This window comes from Hyperolius riggenbachi, chromosome 5 (genome assembly GCF_040937935.1).
Source record: "Hyperolius riggenbachi isolate aHypRig1 chromosome 5, aHypRig1.pri, whole genome shotgun sequence".
NCBI classification, from domain to species: Eukaryota; Metazoa; Chordata; class Amphibia; order Anura; family Hyperoliidae; genus Hyperolius; species Hyperolius riggenbachi.
This window is the reverse complement of record NC_090650.1, coordinates 418,725,721-418,752,053: the sequence shown is the minus strand read 5'-3', so window position 1 is coordinate 418,752,053 and position 26,333 is coordinate 418,725,721. Positions and strand designations below refer to the sequence as shown.

At 46.3% G+C, this 26,333-nt stretch overlaps 1 long non-coding RNA gene across 1 annotated transcript in view; it reads left to right on the top strand.

Moving 5' to 3' along the window:
• Window positions 1–11,264, top strand: part of LOC137517880 (uncharacterized) — a 69,661-nt gene extending 58,397 nt beyond the window's left edge. Inside the window, exon 4 of the long non-coding RNA XR_011020701.1 lies at window positions 11,147–11,264. This is a non-coding gene — a long non-coding RNA (uncharacterized lncRNA). The remainder of the gene's footprint in view (window positions 1–11,146) is intronic.
• The last annotated feature ends 15,069 nt before the right edge of the window (window positions 11,265–26,333 follow it).

Genomic DNA, 26,333 nt, shown 5'->3' with positions numbered 1-26,333 from the left:
GGTACCCTGGGCAAACTGCCACAATGTAACAATGTTCACAGACAGGAAATGGCTGTTTACAGCTGTCTGTAAAGCCAGAACAGCTAGAAACAGCTACATAACCTGCCCACAGTAAAAATGTCACCATGTAATACATGTCAGAATGTGAATCTGGGAGAGGAAAGATTTTACAATGAGCAAACACTGACTAAATCATTTATACATAATTATGGTAAAAAATGAAGCACTTTTTTTACTACATTATTTTCACTGGAGTTCCTCTTTAAATTTATCACAGGTGGTGACATCTTTAGTTCTGTCAGGTGATCTATACGGAATGTTCATTACTGAGAGTTCTATGCACAGAGGGAGATGCTGCTTGCTTTGCTTGGCAGTTGGAAACAGCCGTTATTTCCCACAATGTAGAGAGGTTCACAGACAGGAAACTGCCAGGAACATGGTCATGACATCACACTGTGGGAGGGGTTTCAGCAATACAGATCGCTGTGATGATCTATTTGAGGTAAAGATTTCTCGTCGGAGGGGGGGGTACCAGCTACTGATTGGGATAAATAAGGTTCGATTCTGGGTTAAAGTTCTTCTTTAACAACCCCCCCCCCCCCCCCCCCCCCACTTTGGGATGGTCGGAATTGCCAATTTCCGTTTCCGCTGAGAATTCGCTTTCCGACATTGCTGATTACCATTACCAATTCCGCTTTCCGCTACCGATTTCTGCATTCCGATGCGGATTTTCGCAGAAATTTCCACTGACTTTAAAAGCCATTTTCTCAAAAACTACAAGGTCTTTTTGAAAAAACAATTCTAGAAAATGTTTCTAGCACCTATGGGGGCTTTGCTATTAACCTCTAAAGTCGGCGGCATACCGCATATCGGTAATACGGATTTTCCGCATTTTACATTACAGTCAATGGCCGCCAACTTTAGTGAAAGCCCCCATAGGTGCCAGAAACACCAAATTTTTAGGGTATGTTAAGCAGAAGTGTTGGAACAAGAGAAAAAAAAATCTTTCAAAAACACCTTGTCGTTTTCGAGAAAATCAATGTCAAAGTCGGTGGAAATTTCCACAAAAATCCACACTTGTATTATCGATTTCCAATGTGGAAATGCAATTTCCGATCGGAAATGCGGAAATTAAATTTCCGCGGAATCTGAATGAGTATCCCTACCTGCCACTGCCACTGTACGGAACCTACCCTCCCCCGGTAAAAACACAAATTTTCAGGTGCCCCCAAATTCCCCGCTGGACCTGACTCGTTTTTTTCCTTCTGACGTTACGTTGGGGTTACGTTATGTTACCAGATTACAGATGAACTGTCCTCAGCAAAGTTCTTTGGAACTGGGCTGTAATCAGAGGCCTGAGCCTGTGTTGTGAATGATTTCACCATGAATTCCCCGTCTCCTCCGCTGCTTGCTTTGATGCTGCCGAGAAACATTCCCTAATAAGGTTCGGCCTCTCCTGGCTGCCGCTGGTGACCCCGCTTCTCCCACCTCTGTGAGGAGACGCTGTTTAAATTCACGAGTCTGTTTATAGCAAAACCTCTGAACAGCGATGCTGCAAGAAAGCCAAGGGGCCGACCCGACACAGCGCAGTCATCTGGAACCGCCGGCGCTGCATTCATTATAAATAACCGAGCATTTGTGTACTGCCTGCTGGGAAACACGGGCCTGATTTATACTTAGGCCAAGTATTTTGTGGCTCCGCTCTCATGTGCAGCAGCGCCCCTCCCATTCCATGTGCAGTAATGCCCCTCCCATTCCATGTGCAGCAGCGCCCCTCCCATTCCATGTGCAGCAATCCCCCTCCCATTCCATGTGCAGCACTGCCCCTCCCATTGTATGTGCAGCAACGCCCCTCCCATTCCATGTGCAGCAGCGCCCCTCCCATTCCATGTGCAGCAATGCCCCTCCCATTCCATGTGCAGCACTGCCCCTCCCATTGTATGTGCAGCAGCGCACCTCCCATTCCATGTGCAGCAGTGCCCTTCCCATTCCATGTGCAGCAGTGCCCCTCCCATTCCATGTGCAGCAGCGCCCATTCCATGAGCAGCAATGCCCCTCCCATTCCATGTGTAGCAGTGCCCCTCCCATTCCATGTGCAGCAGTGCCCCTCCCATTCCATGTGCAGCAGTGCCCCTCCCATTCCATGTGTAGCAACACCCCTCCCTTTCCAGGAGGCCACAATAGCAGCATAGGGGGCGATATACATGCTGGGAACGCGAAGAATCACTCGAGTTCCCATGCCTGTCGGCCGGTAACGGCCAAACCGGAAGTGCTCGCCGGCGGGTCCTGGGACATCGGAGCGGAGCTGCGAGGGCACCGATCGGCTGCTGGGGGCTGAGGGAAGCCCCAGGTGAGTAAATCTCATTTTTTACAGTTGACTTAAGGATCACTTTAAGGACTGGCTCTCTAGATCCTGCACCGACTGGTATGTGTTACAATGGGGGTAGAGCGTTCATGAACTTGTTCTTAGATTGGTGGACACACATACATTCTGTCTCTGTGCTCTTTCTCTACACTTGCGCTCAGTCTAGTTCGGTCTTGTGTCACTTTTGGCAATTGGCACTCTTGCGATTGCGTTCCCACTTCGGTTCTGTTGTTGTGTGTTCACCGTCGCTGGGTGGCGACTAGATTGGTGGACACACATACATTCTGTCTCTGTGCTCTTTGATTCGGTCTTGTGTCACTTTTGGCAATTGCCACTCTTGCGATTGCGTTCCCACTTCGGTTCCGTTGTGTGTTCACCGTCGCTGGGTGGCGACTAGATTGGTGGACACACATACATTCTGTCTCTGTGCTCTCTCTCTTTAAAGTGAACCTCCAGACTAAAAATCAACTCAGCAGCACTGAAAAGGCCTGGTGTTTCTTTAACAGTTTCACAGCATCAGAACTTTGTTTCTCTTATACAAGCCTCATTTTTAGCTGCACAGAAGAAAACTGCCCGGGCTTTTTTCCCCTGATGCTGTGCAAAGCATGATGGGATTTGTGATTTTGTTGTTCTCGTTCTGCTGTTTTGGTGATTTTTTTTTTTTTTTACATTTTGAATTTGACATTTGAAGCCTAGTGTGTGCAGCTGGGAGGCGTAATCAGGACACAGGACAGTTGGAACTGTGTCTCCTGCTCCTTGTCACCTCCTTTCAACCAAAAAGATAGCTGCTCCCATGACAAAGATGGCAGCCCCCATGAATCACAAACATTTGCCTGTTTTTTTTAAAACAGGGTGGGTAAGAGATTATATTACCTATCTATTCTAATTAACATAACTAATGTAACTTGATGACAGTATGTTTGTTTAGGCTGAAGTTCCCCTTTAAGGGCTATCTTGCCCTGCATTGCTTCAACACGTACAATTCCCATCTGGCATCTGTGGCCGTGCAGAGGCTGTGTTTATCTGCACTCCACAGCTACATCTGCCGGTGGGAATTGCCCTCTACAGGTGCATCGCACCCAAGCTGGGTTCTGACAAATTACACGCTTGTGGAGGATTTCCGCAGTGTCGGCGTGCGTCCTGTGCGCTGACCACGCAAATAATTCCCCAATCGTTACAAAGAACAGATTTCCAATAGATTTCAGAATGAAATCTATTGGAAATCGATCTAAATGCATTATTGGGCCATTAGATCTAATGCAACTCTATAGGCCAACGATCTGCTGCCAGCAGCAGATCAACCTAGATTTTCCATCCTGTCAGATAGATCAAATCGATCGAAATCGTCCGCAAATCGATCAAATAGGGAATTTGATAGAATCGATTGATAAGTCTATTCTATAGAATCGATCGGTCGATGGCTGAAATCGACCAGTGTATGAGCCCCTTAAGAGTGCTAAAATCTATGAATTATTGACCTTTTTTATCTATTCCCTGCTCTCAGAAGCCCAGTTCTTTGCCAGGAAAGTATTTCATGGCTGTATTTCCTTATCAGTGAGGGACACTTTAGTCCCAACTGGGTACTGACTGGAGTTAAATATTGTCTTTTTCAGGCAGAAGAAAAGGAACACAGCCTAGTTATTTGTGTGCTAGGCACTGTACATACCCATGTTCATCTCATCATGCCACATGTTACTTAAAAAAACACTCCAGCAAAAAAAGTAAGCAGTTAAAATCTGGCAGAATCGACAGGTTTTGGACTAGTCCATCTCCTCATGGGGGATTCTCAGGGGTTTCTTTGATTTTTGAAGCATTCCCTTAAAGGCAGTTTAACTGTCAAGACAGTAAGATACCAGCCATCCTCCCTACTCACTTGCACACTATTTTGCCAGTTAAACTTAGCAACTGCCATTCAGGGAATGCTTTTGAAAACAAAGAAAACCTTGAAAAATCCCCCATGAGGAATTGGACTAGTCCAAAATCTGTCAGTTCTATCAGATTTTAACTTTTTTCACTGGAGTGGTCCTTTAACCTCCCTGGCGGTAACCCCGTGTGTGACACGGGGTAAGCCGCCGGAGGGTGCCGCTCAGGCCCTGCTGGGCCGATTTTCATAATTTTTTTTTTGCTGGACGCAGCTAGCACTTTGCTAGCTGCGCCAGCACTCTGATCGCCGCCGGCCCCCGCCCGATCGCCGCTATTTGCTGCGGCGCGCGGCCCCCCCCCCCCCCCCAGACCCCAGCGCTGCCTGGCCAATCAGTGCCAGGCAGCGCCGAGGGGTGGCCCGGGACTCCCAATGACGTCCCGACGTCAATGACGTCGGTGACGTCATCCCGCCCCGTCGCCATGGCGACGGGGGAAGCCCTCCAGGAAATCCCGTTCTATGAACGGGATTTCCTGATCGGAGATCGCCGAAGGCGATCGAAGCGGGCGGGGGGATGCCGCTCAGCAGCGGCTATCATGTAGCGAGCCCTCGGCTCGCTACATGATTAAAAAAAAAAAATTTTTTTAAAAAACTGCTGCGCTCACTCCTGGCGGTATTTTTCATACCGCCAAGGAGGTTAAAGAGAAAGAGTGAAAATGACAAACTGTATATATACTCGCATATAAGCCTAATTTTTCTGCACAAAAAATGTGCTGAAAAGTTACCCCCACGGCTTATATGTGAGTCAGTGGAGCAGAACGGATGGTGGAGCAGGTTTTGTTACTGGTAGAGGAGCGTAAGGATTGTGCACTAGCGATCCTGCTCTTACCAGCTGGCTCCCTGCTGTGTCTGTGTCCCCCCATCCCCTGCAACATGGTGTGCAGAGTGTGCTGCTGAAGACTAACTGTGTCCCCGGCTTGTAGAGTGGAGCGTGCAAGCAACATGTCAGAGGTGCAATGATCAGGAATTCTTTCTGTGACATTTACTGTGTCTCATGTCTATGACCCCATCTAGTGGCATCTTGAGACACAACTATCATCTTTGTGGCACATCTGGCTTTGGGGACAGGTGCTGACACATCTGGCTACTGTGGAGTGGGCTATACTGGGGAGGGGGCTTATGTGAGTCATTCACTTTTTCTTGGTTTCTGAGGGAAAAGTGGGTACCTCGGCTTATACGTGGGCCGGCTTATATGCAAGTATATACAGTAATTAATAAAATTGCTTATTTTTTTTTACAATATTCATTTATAAATTATGTATAAATGTATAAATGATTTAGTCAGTGTTTGTCCATTGTAAAATCTTTCCTCTCCCTGATTTACATTCTGAAATGTATCACTGGTGGTGACATCTTTAGCTCTGCCAGGTAATCTGTACAGAATGTTCATTACTGAGAGTTCTGCATAAAGGGAGATACTGATTGCTTGGCAGTTGGAAAAAGCCATTATTTACCACAATGCAACGAGGTTCACAGACAGCAAACTGTCAGGACCATGGTCATGACATCACACTGTGGGACGAAGCAGGTGGTTTTGGCACTTCGAGCTAGTCGCCGAAACCAGATGCCCCATAGCAGCAATTTTATGCTGTGTGGGGCGCTTAAGAGTAATTTGGGGTTCCAGTGATCGCGGAACCTCGAATTAGACCTCCCTCCAAGTTGCTACGGCTCGGAGGGGTAATATTATTTAACACTGCTGGGAGTTTTGCGGCAGCAGGGAGAGCCGTCATTCCACTCGCCCGGTGCCCAACTCACCCACGTCGTACTAATACGTATGCCTGTGAGAGGGGTTTCACCACAATATCAGCCATACGGACCCCCTGATGATCTATTAGAGAAATGGTAAAGATTTCTTGTGGGAAAAGGGGATATCAGTTGCTGATTGGGATGAAGTTCAATTCTTGGTTAAAGTTCCTCTTTAAAGGGAAGGTTCAGGGAAACCTTTAAAAAAATAAAAATCCATATCCACTTACCTGGGGCTTCCTCCAGCCCGTGGCAGGCAGGAGGTGCCCTTGCCGCCGCTCCAGAGGCTTCCGGTCATCTTCGGTGGCCGACCCGACCTGGCCAGGCCGGCTGCCAGGTCGGGCTCTTCTGCGCTCCAAGGACGGGCTCTTCTGCGTCCCACGCGGGCGCGCTGACGTCATCGGACGTCCTCCGGGCTTTACTGCGCAGGCGCAGAACTACTGCGCCTGCGCAGTACAGCCCGGAGGACGTCCGATGACGTCAGCGCGCCTGCGTGGGACGCAGAAGAGCCCGTCCTTGGAGCGCAGAAGAGCCCGACCTGGCAGCCGGCCTGGCCAGGTCGGGTCGGCCACCGAAGATGACCGGAAGCCTCTGGAGCGGCGGCAAGGGCACCTCCTGCCTGCCACGGGCTGGAGGAAGCCCCAGGTAAGTGGATATGGATTTTTATTTTTTTAAAGGTTACCCTGAACCTTCCCTTTAAAGAACAAGCGACACCCATGCTAACCTAGAAATAAAAAACACATATATAAGTAGATAAATACTACTTCTACTTACATAACAGATGTATTGTGCTATCCACGTAATGATTCCTGTGAATTTTATAAAGGAAAAGCAGAAAATCCTATTCTAGGCAGTGCCCATCTTGCCAAGCTAATGCTTAAATCATATCCTCCCTGACTCTTGTTTTCCTCCCTCCCTTCTCTTGCTCATTGTGTATTCATTAGCTGCCCTCCTCCCAGAGTCTTCAGACACGCCCACTGAGGTGTATACTAGGAACTACACTGTCTTATCCTCCAATTGCTGAGTCACCTCAGCCTTGCTTGTAAACAGAAGTGATCAGAGGGTGTTTCTGATAAGCAGCTAGGCAGGGAAATAAATGGAAGAGGAGTAATATATTATAGATAAAAATAACTCCCAGCATTCAACTCTGTGCCACTGTCTGGCACTAGGGCCAGTGCTCCTATAGTATGTGATAACTACAAACCATAACAGCAGAAAAAGTTTTGCAAGTTTTGAATGCAGGATTAGCATCTTTATCACTTAATACACTCAGACCAGTTGCTGTTGAAATTTGATTTTTATGGTGACGATACCGCTTTAAAGAGAAACCGTAACCAATAATTGAACTTCACCCCAATCAGTAGCTGATACCCCCTTTTACATGAGAAATCTATACCTTTCCTCTAATAGTTCATCAGGGGGGTCTGTATGGCTGATATTGTGGTGAAACCCCTCCCACAGTGTGATGTCAGGACCATGGTTCTGTCATCACACTGTGGGAGCCTTGTTGCATTGTGGGAAATAAGTTGTTTCCAACTGCCAAAAATTCCAGCAGCATCTCCTTTCAGTGACATCCCCTGCCAGAAGTAAAAATGTCACCATGTGATCAATGCCAGAATGTAGATCAGGAAGAGGAAAGATTTTACAATGGGCAAACACTGACTACATCATTTATACATAATTCTTGTAAAAATTAAGCACCTTTTTTTATTACATTATTTTCACTGGAGTTCTTCTTTAAGATTTCCTTAAAGTGGATGCGAGATAAACTTTTACTCATTGCATATTTGTGTTCCTTTCATATAGTTTATAGGGCATTCCTCAAGCCAAATAATTTTTTGTTTTGTTTTAATACTCCAATTCCCTATAAACTAAACAAGCCTCACCCACAGCGTTTGTGCCTTGGCACTGTAGCGAGGGCTTATGGGAGCTCAGTCTGGGCAGGAGGAGGAGGAGGTTACTAGCCAGAGATTTCAGAAGCAGAGGGAGGGAGGAGGAGAGGGGACTGAATTTACACACAGGCAAGCTGATAGCATCTGCAGCCCTCAGCCTGTGACAATGTCACAAACAGAACATGGCTGCCCTCATTGTATCACAGGAATAAATAATCATAAACTTTTAAAGCTGTTTGCAGCTAGATTTGCTGTGTAAACTATCTAAACTTTAGATAATATATATAGATAAGTTACTTGTTATAGTTCGTTTTTCATCTCGGATCCGCTTTAAGTTACTAGATTAGTAGAATAGAATTAGTGTTAGGTGTTTTTCCCCACAGTGTGCAGCAGAAGGCAGTTCCAGTTCTCAGACAATCAGACCATTTCATTGGATCGGAAATGTTGCTTACACAGCAGAGATAATCCGAGCCTCCCACCTGACTGATGGAGTGTAAGCTCTTAGGCCCAGGTTTCTCATGTGAACGCCTACAGGGCTTACTACACAAGCCGAACAGCCACACTAATCATTCAGTGGCGGCATGTCACAGTCCCCTGACCTTCCAGTAGTGACAGGCCTGACAGCATATGGCGAGACGCACAGAGACATTCACATACTGCTGTCCGTACATTCTGCGGCCGCCTCACCTGCCTCCCATCTGCCGGCTTCACCTGACGGGAATTATGTCAACAGAAGAAATGCTTCTCCCCTTAAACTTTTAATTATGTTTCTGAAGTGTTTTGCCGGCAGCTAGATGTAAAAGACGACCTGTGAAAGTGGACCTGTCACGCGTCTCATGCAGCAGCTGTTATCTTTGGGAGTACAGCAAAGTCCTTAATTTATTAACAATCGCACAGCTGTTCTACCGATTCCACATTCATTCATGTTGTAAGGTGTCCGTTGTCAAGCTAAATACCTGTCTGACTGAGGCTGTGGCTCGCAGGCTGTATGCCGGTTCCAGGGCCGTTCCCACGCTCACGGGGGCCTGTGTTTAAAGAAAACCTGTAACTTTAAAAAGTTCCCCTGGGTGGTACTCGCCTCGGGTGGGGGAAGCCTCCGGATCCTACCGAGGCTTCCCCCGTCCTCCTGTGTCTCACGGCGGTCTCGCTGTGCCCCTCCGAATAGTGGGGATGTAAATATTTACCTTCCCGCCTCCAGCGCAGGCGCAGTATCGGCTCTCCGCTCAGAGATAGGCGGAAATAGCCGATCGCTGTCGGTCCGCTCTACTGCACAGGCACAAGTCTCCTGCGCCTGTGTAGTAGAGCGGCCCTGACGGAGATCGGCTATTTCTGCCTATCTCCATTCTGAGAGCTGCAACAGCGCCCCCACTGAAGCCAGGGGAGGTAAATATAAGCCTTAGCAGGCTTGTCGAGCTAGGATTGCGGGACTCTTCGGGGGAGTCAGCGATGGATTGCCTGCAGCTACTAGGGTGGGGGAAGCCTCATTGGGACCCTGTGGCTTCCCCCTCCCAAAGTAAGTACACCCCAGGGAACTTTTTTTTTTGTTACAGAGTCTCTTTAAAGATGACGATCAGCCGAACACCAGTAAATAGCATCATTTCAGCTGAAACAATACTAACTTTTGTACCATCCTGTTTTATAAACATGGCAGTCTGCCCAAGAGATTGCCACATTTATAGGGGATTGTGGATACACAAACCATAGCTCTCTACTGTCCCTCTTTGGGAGCTAAATTAAGGACTCATGTACAGATCTGGGTAAAAACGTGTGTTTAATAGACTCTAAACATACCTCCCAACTTTCTGAGATAAGAAAGAAGGACATGCCTTTGCCACACCTCCAGACACGCCCTTGCCACATGCTTAGTCATGCATACCACAAAGAATCCATAAGCAAAATATGTAATTTTATGATCCATACCACACAACAATTGTAAATAAGGAATGCATCAATTTAAAGGTTTAGAGCAGGGGTAGGGAACCTATAGCTCGGGAGCCAGATGTGGCTCTTTTGATGGCTACATCTGGCTCACAGACAAATCAATAAGGGTGGATTCACTAAGCTACACTGCTCAAGCAGCACAGCTTAGTGTGGCAGCGCAAGTAACATTTTCAAAGTAGGCACGTTACTGCTGTAGCATGCACTACTAACTTACTTGCGCTCCTCCCAAAACTAACAGCCGCTCCGGTTGTCCCACCCTGGACCCTGCCAGGTCCAGTGACTTTGTAGGACGAGATTCCTGCACTTTCATTGGCCCAATAGGCTGCCTGTCACTTGACAGGCAGCCTATTGGGCCAAAGTGCAGGGATCTCGTCCTACAAAGTGCTTCAACCCCCAAGTCAGCTAGCTAATTGTACAAGCTGTTAGTCGGTATTCCTCCTGTCTGGCTCTCAGGGATATTGCTGAAGTTGCTGAAACCCAAGAGAAGCTGAAGACTTGTCTGACACTTCCGCTGCCTGGGGGATCAACTGTATACACATCACCATGGCAACAGGGATGTGCCTCTGCTGCACATGCACACTATCCCAGTTTGAAAAATATTGTATGACTCTCACAGAATTACATTTTAAAATATGTGGCGTTTATGGCTCTCTCGGCCAAAAAGATTCCTGACCCCTGGTTTAGAGTAAAGTTTAGAGTCAAACACAGAAAAATACAAATAGTCATATAGAGAGATTTGGTTCTTAAAGATTGGACTGTCCCTCCAAAAGAGGGACAGCTGAGAGCTATTTCAAGTTAAGAATCAATTAAACCCATTTTTCAGTAGAAAAATGTATATATTTACACTGATCTGTGCATCAGAGGGAAACATAAGGGAGAAAGAGGGACAGAAGGATTGGGATCCCAAAGAGGGACTGTCACTCCGAAGGAGGGACAGTTGGAATCTATGGGTAAGAGGGGCATTAACAGTGCATACACGTTTAAAAACAATAATATATAAAAAAACAACAACTTTGAGTTGCCTGTGATGATGAGCGGCAGAGCGTTTCACAAGTGTGATAACACGCGGCGGGTAACTGTTTTACGAGTGTTTACACCTTTCTTAAACATGTGAATTGGAGCAGGTGATTGGGCTTATCAGAGCCAAACCTTGTCGCTTCCTGTCATTCCCTCCATGAACAAAGAACTTTTTATGTCTCGGCAATCTCTCTCGTTGTAAAATGTGGACCGTTTCCCTGGGGCTGGAACCAACTAATCTGCTGTATTTTCTTTCTTTTTTTTCAGACTCAGATGCGAAAAATTTACACCTGTGATACTGATTACGGTGAACTTTGCTTCTCGCTAATGACCAGTGACTCGCAAGTTAGCGATAACAAAAGATCCTTGCATCCTTTTCCAAATATTTTTATTTCTTTTGTGTCCTTGTTTGATCTCTGTTGTTTTTTTTTTCCCCTTTCTTTTTAGGCTAAAATGTTTATCACAACTATAAACAGACTCTTGAGGAAAAATATGTTTTCAAATGGCCATATTTCCCGCCGTATAAGACACACTTTTTCTCCCCTAAAAAAACTGGAGAAAATGCATGGAATCCCCGGCTTACCAATGCCCGCCAATACGAACCGCCGACCTGCTGCCACGTTGGGGATTCCCTACATGTGTCTCCCCCCACTTTCCCCGTTTCTCCACTCCCCCTCTTGTATCTCTGCTTCCCCCTTGTAATTAACGGTGTAGCAGCACTGTCTTACCTAATCCAGTAGTTCCTGTGGGGTCCTCCATCTCCTTACTCCTTCGGCATCCGTAGCATTGGTAACAGCGCCCCCTGTGATGACGTGAATGTCATCACAGGGGGCGCTGTTACCAATGCAACAGATGCCGAGAGCCCAGGACAGGAAGGAGATAGAGGCTGCGGGGAAAGAAAGGTGAGTTGTAACTACTATGCCCACTCTCCCCGCCGCTGCGGGGCACCTACCTATCTAACCTTTACTCGGGGCGCCTACCTATCTAACTTACACTGGAGGCACTTACCTATGTAACCTATACTGGGGAAACCTACCTATATAAGCTATCCTGGAGGCACCTACCTATCTAACCCATATTGCGGATACCTACCTATCTAACCTATATGGGTGCACCTACCTATCTAACCTATACTGGGGGCACCTACTTATCTAACCTATACCGAGGCACCTACCTATGTAACCTATACTGGAGGCACCTTCCTATCTAACCTATACTGGGGGAACCTACCTATCTAACCTATACTGCAGGCACTACCTATCTAACCTATACTGGGGCACCTACCTATCTAACCTATACTGGAGGCACCTACCTATCTAACCTATACTGCGGGCATCTACTTATCTAACCTATACTGTGGGCACCTACCTATCTAACCTATACTGCTGGCACCTACCTATCTAACTTACACTGGAGGCACCTACCTATCTAACCTATATGGGTGCACCTACCTATCTAACCTATACTGGGGGCACCTACTTATCTAACCTATACCGAGGCACCTACCTATGTAACCTATATGGGGGCACCTACCTATCTAACCTATACTGGAGGCACCTTCCTATCTAACCTATACTGGGGGAACCTACCTATCTAACCTATACTGCAGGCACTACCTATCTAACCTATACTCGGGCACCTACCTATCTAACCTATACTGGAGGCACCTACCTATCTAACCTATACTGCGGGCATCTACTTATCTAACCTATACTGTGGGCACCTACCTACCTATCTAACCTATACTGCTGGCACCTACCTATCTAACTTACACTGGAGGCACCTACCTATCTAAACTATATGGGTGCACCTACCTATCTAACCTATACTGGGGGCACCTACTTATCTAACCTATACCGAGGCACCTACCCATGTAACCTATATGGGGGCACCTACCTATCTAACCTATACTGGAGGAACCTTCCTATCTAACCTATACTGGGGGAACCTACCTATCTAACCTATACTGGAGGCACCTACCTATCTAACCTATACTGGAGGCACCTACCTATCTAACCTATACTGGAGGCACCTACCTATCTAGCCTATACTAGGGGCACCTATCTATCTAACCTATACTGCTGGCACCTACCTATCTAACTTACACTGGAGGCACCTACCTATCTAACTTATACTGGAGGCACCTACCTATCTAACCTACACTGTAGACACCTACCTATCTAACCTATATGGGGGCACCTACCTATCTAATCTATACTGGAAGCACCTACCTATCTAACCTACACTGGAGGCACCTACCTATCTAACCTATATGGGGCACCTACCTATCTAACCTATATGGGGGCACCTACCTATCTAATCTATACTGGAGGCACCTAACTATCTAACCTATACTGGGGGCACCTATCTATCTAACCTATGCTGCGGGCACCTACCTATCTAACCTACACAGGAGGCACCTATTTATCTAACCTACACTGGATGCACCTACCTATCTAATCTACATAGGGGCACCTACCTATCTAACCTATACTGGGGGTACCTACCTATCTAACCTTTCACTGGAGGCACCTACCTATCTAACCTTTATGGGGGTACCTACCTATCTATCCTATACTGGAGGCACCTACCTATCCAACCTATACTGCGGGCACCTATCTATCTAACCTACACTAGAGGCACCTACCTATCTAATCTATACTGGAGGCACCTACCTATCTAATCTATACTGGGGGCACCTACCTATCTAACCTATACTGGAAGCACCTACCTACCTAATCTATACTGGGGGCACCTACCTATCTAACCTATACTGGGGGCACATAGCTATCTAACCTATACTGCGGGCACCTACCTAGTTAACCTATACTGGGGGCACCTACCAAGTTAACCTATACTGCGGGCACCTACCTATCTAACCTATACAGAATGTGTGTGTGTGTGTGTTTCCACAGCATATCTGTGCGTGTGTGTGTGCGCATATACAGCATGTATGTGTGTATCTACAACATATTTGTGTCTCTAGGCCTCGCATATGACAATCGCCCCAGGCCCTGCATACTCTAAGGCAGCCTCTGAGGGGGAGACCACCTGGGGGATCTGGCGGCTCAGAGGCCCTAGTGCGGTTGGCGTCCTGGGGAAACTGTCCCTTTTGCCTTAAAGGGATTATCAGGCATTTTTTGCTAAAATAAGTGTTACTTACCCGAGACTTCGTCCAGCCCCAAGCTCCCAGCATGTCCCTCATCGCAGTTCTGCCCGCAGCTGTTTGCCGCCTCTGCACTGCCCCTAATTAAATTCCCCAGTTGTGCTCCACTACCCATGCACACTCAGCCCCCCCCTGCTGCCGTGGCATTGGAAAATTCTGTGCATGCACAGTTCGCTAAGACTATACCTGCGCAGGTTATATTGCCAAAACCAGCGCTCAAATTATCTAATTCGGACAGTCCCGGAAGTCTGCAGGACAGTTGTGTTCGCCACCTGCATTAATACCTATTCAGTGTCACGCATTTTGCCTCCTGGATTTGCCCGAGCTGTAAAGTTTGCCCTCTCCACCCACCGGTTTCCCCCACCTGCCCTCCTGTCCCAGCGTCACCCCGAGAAGCCATCACTCTGCGTTAACCTTCATCTGTCAACAACCGCGCATTCCTTTATGAAGCTTTGTTCCACTTGTCACTTTGATTAACATTCCCTCTCCTTCTTGTTTGTATTTACTTTAATTACATCTCCGGCTATAATTTCCCAGTCAGGTCGTAATTACGGCGGGCTAAGTAATAAGCCGCGGGAAAAAAAAGAAAAAAACAAACTATACTTAACTGTATTAGCTTTATGCAAATGCAGCCGTGAATGTTTATTAGAAAGCGGGCTAATTTGCATAACAGGGCGGCTGTTGGTTGTCTCGTCCCCTCCGTTTCGCTCGACGTTTGTGTCAGCTCCGAGCTTCTGCCGGATTAAAACGATATTAATTTTCTAAAAGCGTTTTTGCCGAATTAAATTGATGGAAAGGCGGGGGGACGCTGAGGAGCTTTCAAAAATTAAATTGGATAGCAAAATAGACAAAGATTTATTTCAGGTGGAAATGAGCTGAGTAAGAGCTAGAGATTCTGAGGGACAAAAGTAGAAAGATGCTGACACAGGGGAAACGTTTTTTTTTTACCGCCATAAGTTTACAGGGTGAGGCTACTGGGCAATTTCCCAGGGGCTCCACTGCCTGTAAGGGCCTCCTTGCAAAATTGTGTTACTTGCTTCCTTCGCATTCATTTGAAAAGGGCGACTGGAAAAAAGGGCGCCTGGTGTAACCAATATATGCCAAATTCGGCTACAACGGGTGCCTGGAGTAGCCCATATATGCCAAATTCGGCTACAAAGGGTGCCTGGAGTAGCCCATATATGCCAAATTCGGCTACAAAGGGCAGGGGCGTAATACTCTTAAAAGAGTATATCAGTTATAAAAGGAAAAAAGGACGCCTGGTGTAGCCCATATATGCAAAATTTGGCTACAAAAAGGGCGCCTGGTGTAGCTCATATGCCAAATTCGACTACAAAGGACGCCTGGTGTAATCAAAAATATGGGCTACAAAGGGGCACCCTTTTGTAGCAGAATCAAAAACCTTGTAGCCGAAAACCTTGTAGATGAATTAAAAATATGGGCAACAAATGGGCGCCCTACTGTAGCCGAACATAGCCAAATAAAATATGGGCTACCAAGGGGCGCGCACTTGTAGCCGATATCAAAACTCAGGCGCCCTTTTCACCACCTTGTAGCCGATATTTGCAGAAATAACATTGATGTCTATGGAGGCGCCCTTTTCATACTGGCGGCTCAGGCACCCTTTTCAACTGATCCCCTTCCTTCGCCTCTGCACAGGGCCATATTTACTGCTCTAGAGAGGGCTGCCATCAGAAATGTTTGGGCCCCATACTGAGCAAACCTACGTGGCCCCCCCTCACTCCCCTCTGGCCCCACATAGCAAATCACAATCTTTGAAGGCCTGAACACAGTAACGGGTGCGCGGCCCAGAACAATGCATGTGCAGTGCCCCCAGCTGGATTGTGCAGACTTCACAGGAGCACAATGGATTGGACTGGAAAAGTATTGAGGCAGCTGATGGACTATAGGGGGCTGGGAGGAGCCTCAGGTAAGTAAAAATCCTTTTCTCCCATTTGTCTCAAGGTTCACTTTATTCACTCCTGGATGAGCCTTCTGGCACCTCTCACCACATTAATGGGCAACCAGATGGACAGACACAGATTGCAGCTGGGGCCATGTGTGGCACTGTTTGCCGGGCCCCAAATTCCCATACAGCAATACACCTGTGATGCCCTGACACAGGAGCTTGTGGGCAATGGGATTCTGGTGCCCTAAACTCCGCCCCTTGACACAGGATATACCCCCATATTAGGCAAGCTCCCCCCTCCCCAAACTAGGTAGCTAGATTTTTCCCAGTATTTGGGGAAATAGTGTATGGAATCAAACCTGCTTTTGTGCAAAATTGCATGCAATCATGCCTTGCAATAATCTCTTGCACTATCACGTTGAAGTGAAATGTATGATTGGAAACATGCAACAGAGCAGTCTATGCACCTTTGATATTCTGTGCATGACACACTGTGCATTGCTGCGATCAGCAACACCCAAATAGGGCAGGGGCTAAAGGGAACCAGAGACGAAGCACCCTCTTGTATTTTACCATATATATCAGTTGGAACATTAGAGAAAACCGCTACCCTGCTCTCTGTTTCATTCTCCAGTGCTCAGCCTGCTTGTTAGCAGCCCTGATAAAATCCCAGAATCAGCATTCAGCCTGGCTTTGCTATAATGACTCGACGTCCGGCATGTGTAAACGTCCATCAGGTAGTGTAAGGGTTACACCCGTTCCACACTGACAGATGAAACACTGCGTTTAACGCACCGCAGTCCGCAAACAACCGCAAAGACCTTTAGTGATTACGTCAGGTGAGCATTTCTTTGTTTTTACTAGTTGACACCTCCAGGACATAAATGTTAGTCCTCTCTGCGGCAATCCTAGTGTAATGGTGTGTAGTAGCCGCCGTGCTTGTGCGCACAATCTTGGGAGTGCAGGCGATCACGGTTTTTTAGCCTCTACAGGAAGGCTGAGGTAGTTCAATGACAGTTAAGTGACCAAAAAAACACTGATTCTGCTCTGAGGCCTTATACAGGGGGAAGTAGTGGATACTAGATGCCAGTAGTGGTGTGAAGGATTATTGGGTTATGGTCGGTGCACCACCAGGACCAGCAGACCTGTCTCCAACAGCACTGAGGTCTTATACAGGGGCCAGTAGTGCATATTAGATGCCACTAATGGTGCGAAGGATTATTGGGTTATGGTCAGTGCACCACCGGGGCCAGCAGACCTGTCTCCAACAGCACTGAGGTCTTATACAGGGGCCAGTAGTGGATACTAGATGCCAGTAGTGGTGTGAAGGATTATTGGCTATGGGGCCGCATGATTTCTACCTACGCACGTTTCTATGTTTCTATCATCTGTTTACGTTCCCCTATCCACCTGATCACTGTTAGGATTTGTCTTGTTCAGTTGTGGATGGAGTTGGTCTCTCAGTTGTGGATGAAGTTGGTCTCTCAGTGGTTGATGGAGTTGGTCTCTCAGTTATGCATTGAGTTGGCCTCTCAGTTGTGGATGGAGTTGGTCTCTCAGTTATGGATTGAATTGGTCTCTCAGTTATGGATTCAGTTGGCCTCTCAGTTATGGATTGAGTTGGCCTCTCAGTTGTGGATGGAGTTGGTCTCTCAGTTATGGATTGAATTGGTCTCTCAGTTATGGATTCAGTTGGCCTCTCAGTTGTGGATTGAGTTGGTCTCTCAGTTGTGGATTTAATTGGCCTCTCAGTTGTGGATGGAGTTGGTCTCTCAGTTGTGGATGGAGTTGGTCTCTCAGTTGTGGATGGAGTTGGTCTCTCAGTTGTGGATTGAGTTGGTCTCTCAGTTGTGGATTGAATTGGCCTCTCAGTTGTGGATTGAGTTGGTCTCTCAGCTGTGGATTGAATTGGTCTCTCAGTTGTGGATGGAGTTGGTCCCTTAGTTATGGATTGAGTTGGCCTCTCAGTAATGGATTGAGTTCGTCTCTCAGTTGTGGATGGAGTTGGTCTCTCAGTTATGGATTGAGTTGGCCTCTCAGTAATGGATTGAGTTGGCCTCTCAGTAATGGATTGAGTTGGCCTCTCAGTAATGGATTGAGTTGGCCTCTCAGTAATGGATTGAGTTGGCCTCTCAGTTGTGGATTGAGTTTGTCTCTCAGTTATGGATTGAGATGGCTTCTCAGTTATGGATTGAGTTGGTCTCTCAGTTGTGGATGGAGTTGGTCTCTCAGTTATGGAATGAGTTGGCCTCTCAGTAATGGATTAAGTTGGCCTTTCAGTAATGGATTGAGTTGGCCTCTCAGTTATGGATTGAGTTGGCTTCTCAGTTATAGATTGAGTTAGTCTCTCAGTTGTGGATTGAATTGGCCTGTCAGTTGTGGATGGAGTTGGTCTCTCAGTTGTGGATGGAGTTGGTCTCTCAGTTGTGGATTGAGTTGGTCTCTCAGTTGTGGATTGAGTTGGTCTCTAAAGCCCCAGACACACACTCAACAGCGGTCTAGGCGCTCATTACTTTCCTTGTGAAACACCTAAAAAAAATCTCTGATAAGAAGTCAATCCAAATGTTGAATTGACTTCTTATCAGTCTTATCAGCTGCTTGAACAATAGCAAGAGATTTTTTTTGGTGTTTCACAAGAAAAGTTGTGAGAGCCTAAAAGACCACTGTTGAGTGTGTGTATGGGGCTGAAGCGGAGAAGATTCCCGAGCTGTAATTCTGGGACTGGTGCTTTTAATGTCGGAGGGGAAATGACTGTGCAGTATCGTAAATTCCTGATGATGTTACATCAGTGAGGCCCTTCTCGGGCAGATCCTATATAAATAGTATCATTCTGTGCATCTGTTTAAAAGACCTGTTAACCTTTTCACAGCAGCCCTTAAATGTTTCTCCATGCTCAGCAGCTGATGCGCTCTGTATACAGACAGTATATTCTCTCTTTCTATATATTTAATTACAATAAAATCGTATAATCTGGTTTCCATCACGTTCAGGAGGACTCTTTCTCCATCTCGTTAGCGTTCCTCTGGGGTGCTATAAGGGGAAGCAAAGTGAGCTCTTGTAAAACACCAGGGTCTGCAGCAATGGCCTTTCAGTCCTACAGCTGTTCCATATGAGCGGTATCTGAAAAAGATGGTATATGTCCGGGAAGCGGGCCAGAACGCGGGATATAACATACCGTACTCTCGCCGCCTAATCCCCACAACCATGTTTCAAGCCTATTTATAAAGACATAACCTTTTATAGGGATGGTTGGGAGGAATCAGAACATCTCCCAGCAGATTCACCTCATCTTACTGCATCCTTGGCACAGAAGGCAGATGAATTTCCCCATCTCCGCAGAGCTCCAGCAGACAATGGAAAGTGTAACTCAGGTTTATGGGAAGTTAAAGAGACTCCGTAACAAAAATTGCATCCTGTTTTTTATCATCCTACAAGTTCCAAAAGCTATTCTAATGTATTGTGACTTACTGCAGCACGTTCTACTATCACAGTCTCTGTAATAAATCAATGTATCTTTCTCCTGTCAGACTTGTCAGCCTGTGTCTGGAAGGCTGCCAAGTTCTTCAGTGTTGTGGTTCTGCTATGAACTCCCCCTTCCAGGCCCCTCTATGCACACTGCCTGTGTATTATTTAGATTAGGGCAGTAAACGGAGGCCTGCGGGAGGACGGCGAGGGACGCATTCAAGCTTATGGGGCTGGAGGAAGCCCCGGGTAAGTAAAAAAACTTTGTAACTCCACATCTCTGGTTTTCTTTAAAGCACCACTGTCGCAAAAATTGTAAAATGTAAAATACACGTAAACAGTGGCCTAGCTAAGAAGCTGTGGGCCCCAGTGCAAGTCTTGCATTTGGGCCCCCCAAGCTCTCTATACATAACAATTGATACAGCATACCAAAACCAATCAAGGACAACAAAAGTGTCAAAAGTGCAAGAAAGGGATGGGAAACAGTGTGTTAATGATCACTGCTATTCTAATCATCTATAGAAATGATTATTATCAGCATAGGACCAATAAAGAGCCAATACTGTGGTTCAGGGAGGGCCCCTCTGGCCCAAGGGCCCCGATGCGGTCGTTACCTCTGCACCCCCTATTGCTACGCCCCTGCACATAAACACATACCAAAAAGAAGTATATTTCTTCAGGAGAAACATTTGCTATAAATGATTAAGGATGCTCAGATATCTGTGCGTAGTGGGCGGGGGGGTCAAGCTTACCTATCTGACATCTTCTTCGGTCCGTCCCTCGGCGTATCCCACGATGCGGTCCACGCGTGTCACGTGAGTACAAACACTTCCTCCCTCCGGGTTGAAGGAGGACGTGTTTGTAGTCACGTGACACGCGTGGACCGCATCGTGGGAGACGCCGAGGGACGGACCGAAGAAGATGTCAGATAGGTAAGCTTGATTAATAATACTAAGATTTTACTACAACTAAACCTAACCTTACTCTCACACAGAACCCTCCCTGTACCTATCCCTAACCCCTAGACCCCCCTGGGGGTTCCTAACCCTAACCACTCCCTGGTGGTGCCTAACCCTGAATCTCCTCTGGTGGTGCCTAACTCTAACCACCCCCCCTCGTGGTGCCTAACCCTAACCACTCCCTGGTGGTGCCTAACCCTAACCACCCCCCTGGTGGTGCCTAACCCTAAATCTCCCCTGGTGGTGCCTAACCCTAAGACCCCCTTGTGGTGCCTATTCCTAAATCTGGGGGATTTAGGGTGGTGCCTAACCCTAAGACCCCCCTTAGTGATTGCTTTATTGTGTGGATAATAATGTTTTACAAATAGTGACTGTAAAAAATATTATGATTTACTTACTGATCGCTTTATTATGTGAATAATAATGTTTTACAAACAGTAAGTCATAACATTTTAAACAACGTTTAAGTTACATACGATAGATATGTTTAATATATTTGTAAGCGTGATTTGTCACGGGCGCAGTTATAAAACGTTAATAATCTCCGGGCGCAGTTATAAAACGTTAATAAGCTACAGCGCCCTTTTTTCCTGTTCGGCGCCCATTAAACGATATTTATTATGGGAGTGAATGGCGGCACCTTTTTTGTCCACTAGCTGCCGGCGCCCTTTTTTCCTGCTTCCGGAATCACTTGTGTGCTGAGTTGTGCGGCCCTGCAGCAAGGCCTTAAAGGGGAACTGAAGAGAGAGGTATATGGAGGCTGTCATGTTTATTTCCTTTTAATCAATACCAGTTGCCTGGCAGCCCTGCTGGTCTATTTCTCTGCAGTAGTATCTGATTAAAACCAGAAACAAGCATGCAGCTAGTCTTGTCAGATCAGACTTATAAGTCTGAACCACTGAAACACCTGATCTGCTGCATGCTTGTTCAGGGGCTATGGCTAATAGTATTAGAGGCAGAGGATCAGCAGAGCTGCCAGGCAACTGGTATTGCTTAAAAGGAAATAAACATGACAGCCTCCATATACCTCTCTCTTCAGTTCCCCTTTAAAGCTGCAGTAGCCTTAATTGTAAAAAATAGCCTGGTCACTAGGGGGTGTAAGCCCAGGGGCCTTAAGTAGTTAAAGCTGAATTATGACAAATTCCTTCTGTTTTAAGAAGGCAATAGGTAAATGACACTGATGGGTGCAGTGAGGTTTGCAGAAGGCCTTGCAATGCACTGTACAGAGCTGATTCGCTGAGGACTTCTTTTCTCAGTGAGCGGGGACGGAGTCACACTTTAGGGTAACGGAAGGCGATATTCCACGCTTTGTGCCAGCAATCCAGCTGGTGTGTTCCTAAATCTCTGTCAACAGCTGCCATCTGACCCCAGCGAAACACGTCTTCAGCGCTATTGTCTTCGCAGGAAATTCAGAGCAGCTTTCCTCGAATCTCTGTATTCCTAGAACTACAGCTCCAATTTAGGCTTCTTTATACAGTAAGTGAAAAGGGCGGGGCTCTCTTTCTCGGGTTTAAAGAGAACCTGTCATCAATAAGTCCATTTTGAAGTCTGATTCAAAGAGGACCTGTAGTGAAAATGACATAATGAATAAAATGTGCTTATTTTTTTTTTTTTACAATATCCAGTAATAGATTATTTAGTCAGTGTTTGGCCAGTGTAAGTCTTTCCTCTTCCTGATTTACATTCTGTAATGTATCACTGGTGGTGACATCTTTAGTCCTGCCAGGTGATCTGTACAGAATGTTCTATCCGAGAGTTCTATGCACAGAGTGAGATATTGTTTGCTTGGCAGTTGGAAAAAAGTCATTATTTCCCATGATGCACCGAGGTTCACAGACAGCATACTGTCAGGACCTTGGTTATGACATCACACTGTGGGAGGGGTTTCACTACAATATCAGCCATACAAACCCCCCTGATGATCTATTGGAGAAAAGGTAAAGATTTCTCATGGGAAAAGAGGTATCAGCTACTGATTGGAGTGACGTTCAATCCTTAGTTTTAGTTCCTCTTTAACAAGTTTGTATTACCAGCCTGGAATTATTACTGGCCCTGGGATTTAATTGCATTGTTTTGTATTTTACAATAGATCTGGCCAATGAGATGCTAATAATTTTAGCTTGCATGCAGACATAATGCAGATTGTATGCAACTTGGAACTAGGCCAATCAGAGGCGGGACAAGGTCCTCCAGCACCCAAGGCTGAGACACCAAAGTGCGCCCCTCCATCCCTCCCACCCCAGCCTTCACACACTGATTGCTATTAGACTAAGAGGCGCCACAGGGCCCACAACCTTCCCAACACCTTAATCTCTAGTTATCTGGCTTGCAGTCACTGCCATGTATCCCCTTTTCTTATTTCTTTCTGCTTCAAACACAATTAGGAATGACAGCTGAATGAATTCTGCGCCCCCTCCTACACTGCGCCCTGAGGCTGGAGCCTCTCCAGCCTATGCCTCGGCCCGGCCCTGAGGCCAATCAATGCACTTCCTTTTTTTTTTGATTGGCATATTTCCAAGCTGCATACAGTTTGCATCATATATGCCTGTGTATTTGAGTTATCAACCTCTTATTGGCTCCCGTAAGGCTTGATGGACCCCTGGAAAGCTGTCTGTTGGTCTGCCTGACCGCCATGCTGCTAAAGCCTTGTACACCAGTGGTGGGCCGAAATTTCGCATCAAAATTCGCAGTTACGCATCGTAATCGTAATGCAAAGTTTCAGGGAAAATCATAATTCACTTTGTATGTTATCGTAATATTTCATAATTTCGCAAAATGTATCGCAAAATTTTGCATAATTTTGTGTCGAATTTAGTGGTTAATAGCAAAGTCCCCTTACATGTTATTGCTTCCAAAATTGCTACATTTGTTAAGGAGAATAGCGGGTACAAGTCTTAAAAATATTTTTTCAAAAAGACCTTGTAGTTTTTGAGAAAATTGATTTTAAAAATGCAAAGAAAAATGTTTTTTAAATTATCATTTTTCAGTTTAAAAACTTTTTTTCTTTGCATTTTTAAAAATTTTTTTTTTTTTACTTCTACCCACTATTCTCCTTAATATATGTAGCAAGTTTGGTGTCAAAAAAATATATAGGGGCATTGCTATTCACTGGCAAAGTTAGCACGAAATTAGGCGAAAATTATATGAAATTTTACGTGAAATTAAGAAGGAGCATACGAAATCAATGAAATGTACAAATCAAAATTACAATTAGGTGAAATTGCGAAAATGTACGTGAAAATTTGCATAATCGTAATTAGCTGATTACGATTATCGCTAATGACCCGTTGGCATGAAATTAGGCGAACGTAACGCAAAATCTTACGCAAAATTACGAATGACTACGAAATCAATTAAATGTACAAATCGTAATTATGTATAGGCAAAATGACGTAATCGTAATTTTGATTACGATCATCTTTATTGTACACAAGCTAGGCGACCCTAGCTTGTCCTGGCATTCACAAGCATGAGCCCCAAGGCACATGGCAGATGGACGGCCACATTGGCTGTGTTGACTTCCTGTGGAAGTTTTGCATAAAAACATGGAGGGCAGGGGTGTAACTACAGAGGAGCAGCACCTGCAACCACAGGGGGGCCAGAGCTTTGAGACAGCCCCAACTACTAACCTTCCCTTCCTCCCATACAGGGACAGTACTGCAGATCAGGTGTTTTGTGGTGGCTACACTTGTTATGGGTGTGAAGATGATGATGGCCACTCTTGTTTTATGACCCTTGTGAGATGGGCCCCCAGACTGCGAGGGTCACAAGGGTAAGCAAGGGAAAAGGTGTGAGCATTGGGGAGGGGGGGGGGCATTAAAGTTTTGCAGGGAGACCCCATGATTTGTAGTTAAGCCCCTGATGGAGGGGTTGGTACACCTGAGGAAGGGGCAGTCAAATGCAAGTTTACACCTGCGGAGTGCCTCCTTAATTCATTTCTGATCCAGTTGGTTGGCAGGAGTGGTGTACCTGCTGAGGGAATGCGCCAGCATCCTCTTCCTATCTTGGGATGTGAGGTTTCTGGTGGAAAGTGAGAACCCAGATAGTTGCTGAGCTATCATGCTCACCACAATTGTAAAGAATGCTTATCTAGAAAATCTTTATTGTCATTGTAACAACCGAAATTGTACAACGAAATTCTTAAGTGCATTACTGGAGCCTTTCTGTCAGCTTCAACCAGTCTGACCGTCCTCCTCTGCCACTCTCATCAACGTGATATTTCCATTCACAGAACTTACACTCATGCAATGTTTGTTCACTTTTTGCACCATTTTGAGTAAACTCTGGAAACTGTTGTGCATGAGAATCCCTGGAAAACTCAAACCAGCTCAGATTCTGGCGTCATCTCATCTCATCTTTCAGTCATACCACAGCCAAAACTGCTGAAATCACATTTTGTCCTCCTTCTGTTGTTTGATGTGAACCTGAACACCAGACATGTATCTCCATGATTCCTTGAATTGCACTGCTGCCATGCGATTGGCTGATTAGGTGGGTAGGAGCAGGTCAGGGCCGCCCCGCCCCGCCCTTGATGCCAGGTGACGCAGCTTCCTCTGGCACAGTCACGCGTCAGGCAGCATAGCGTCCAACCCCTCCCTCCCCAGCTGCTATATTACCTTATTTAAACAAGTGGCGGTCGCCTCCTGCAGCAGGGCAGGCTCCCCGTGGCTTGCCTGCCTGCTTGAAGACCTCAGATAAGCAGAGCAGCTGTGAAGAGAGTACAGCGGCTGCCGTAGCACGTATACCGGAAGTAAAGTTATTAATTCTGGTATACGCGCTGTAGGAACCGCTCTCCTTTCTTCCTGTAGCGGCTCTGCAATACTCGCGGATTTGAGATGAGACCTTCAAGAAGGCAGGCGAGCCGAGGGGGACCCAGAAAGACTGCCTTGCTGCAGGAGTTGGCCTTCGCTTGTTTAAATAAGGTAACACAGTGGTGGCCAGGGAAGGAGGGGGGAGCAGGCTGGCCATCTACCTGGCTAAGCTTTACTGGTAGTAACTATACTAGCTACCTATACTGGGGCAACTATACTACCTATACTGGGGCAACTATACTACCTATACTGGGGTCAACTGTACTACCTATACTGGGGTCAGCTGTACTACCTATACTCGGGTCAACTATACTACCTATACTGGGGCCAACTATACTACCTATACTGGGGTCAACTATACTACCTATACTGGGGCAACTATACCACCTATACTGGGGTCAACTATACTACCTATACTGGGGCAACTATACTACCTATACTGGGACAACTATACTACCTATACTGGGGCAATTATACTACCTATACTGGGGCAACTACACTACCTATACTGGGGCAACTATACCGGGGGCAACTATGCTATCTACAGTATACTGAGGGCAACTATACTACCTATACTGGGGCAACTATGCTAGCTACCTATACTGGGGCAACTATACCTGGTTACACTATACACTTACCTATACTGAGAGTGAAAAGTTTCAGGTGCTGTGAGATCATTCCAAATCGGTGGGGGGAGGGGGGGGGGGGTAAGCATCCTCACAAGTTTGCCTCAGGCAGCAAAAAGTCTAAAACCGGCCCTGGAGCAAGTACAAATGTTCCTAATATTACGCTTAGTGAAGATATGTTCAATAATTCACCGTGGACTAAGACTGCAGTCCCGTGGACGGCCTGGCGAGGGACTGCTGCTTGCCATATGTTTGCAGAAATGTACAACTGTTATTTCTGTTTTCCATTAATTTTAGAGACAGACTATTTTGCAGACTTGGTGGAACGATTAGCTGGGATACATTTTTGCCTTCTGCTATCAGTGGCGAAGCTTCCAATCTTCTCTTGAGTCATATTGGAACACACTTGTTGTTGTTTAAAGGTTAGCGAATTAAGAGAAATGTGATTGCATTCTCAGGCACATGATCACAGTGAAAACTTTGTTTTAAAGACAACTTGTGTGCGTGTAGGGGGGGGGGAG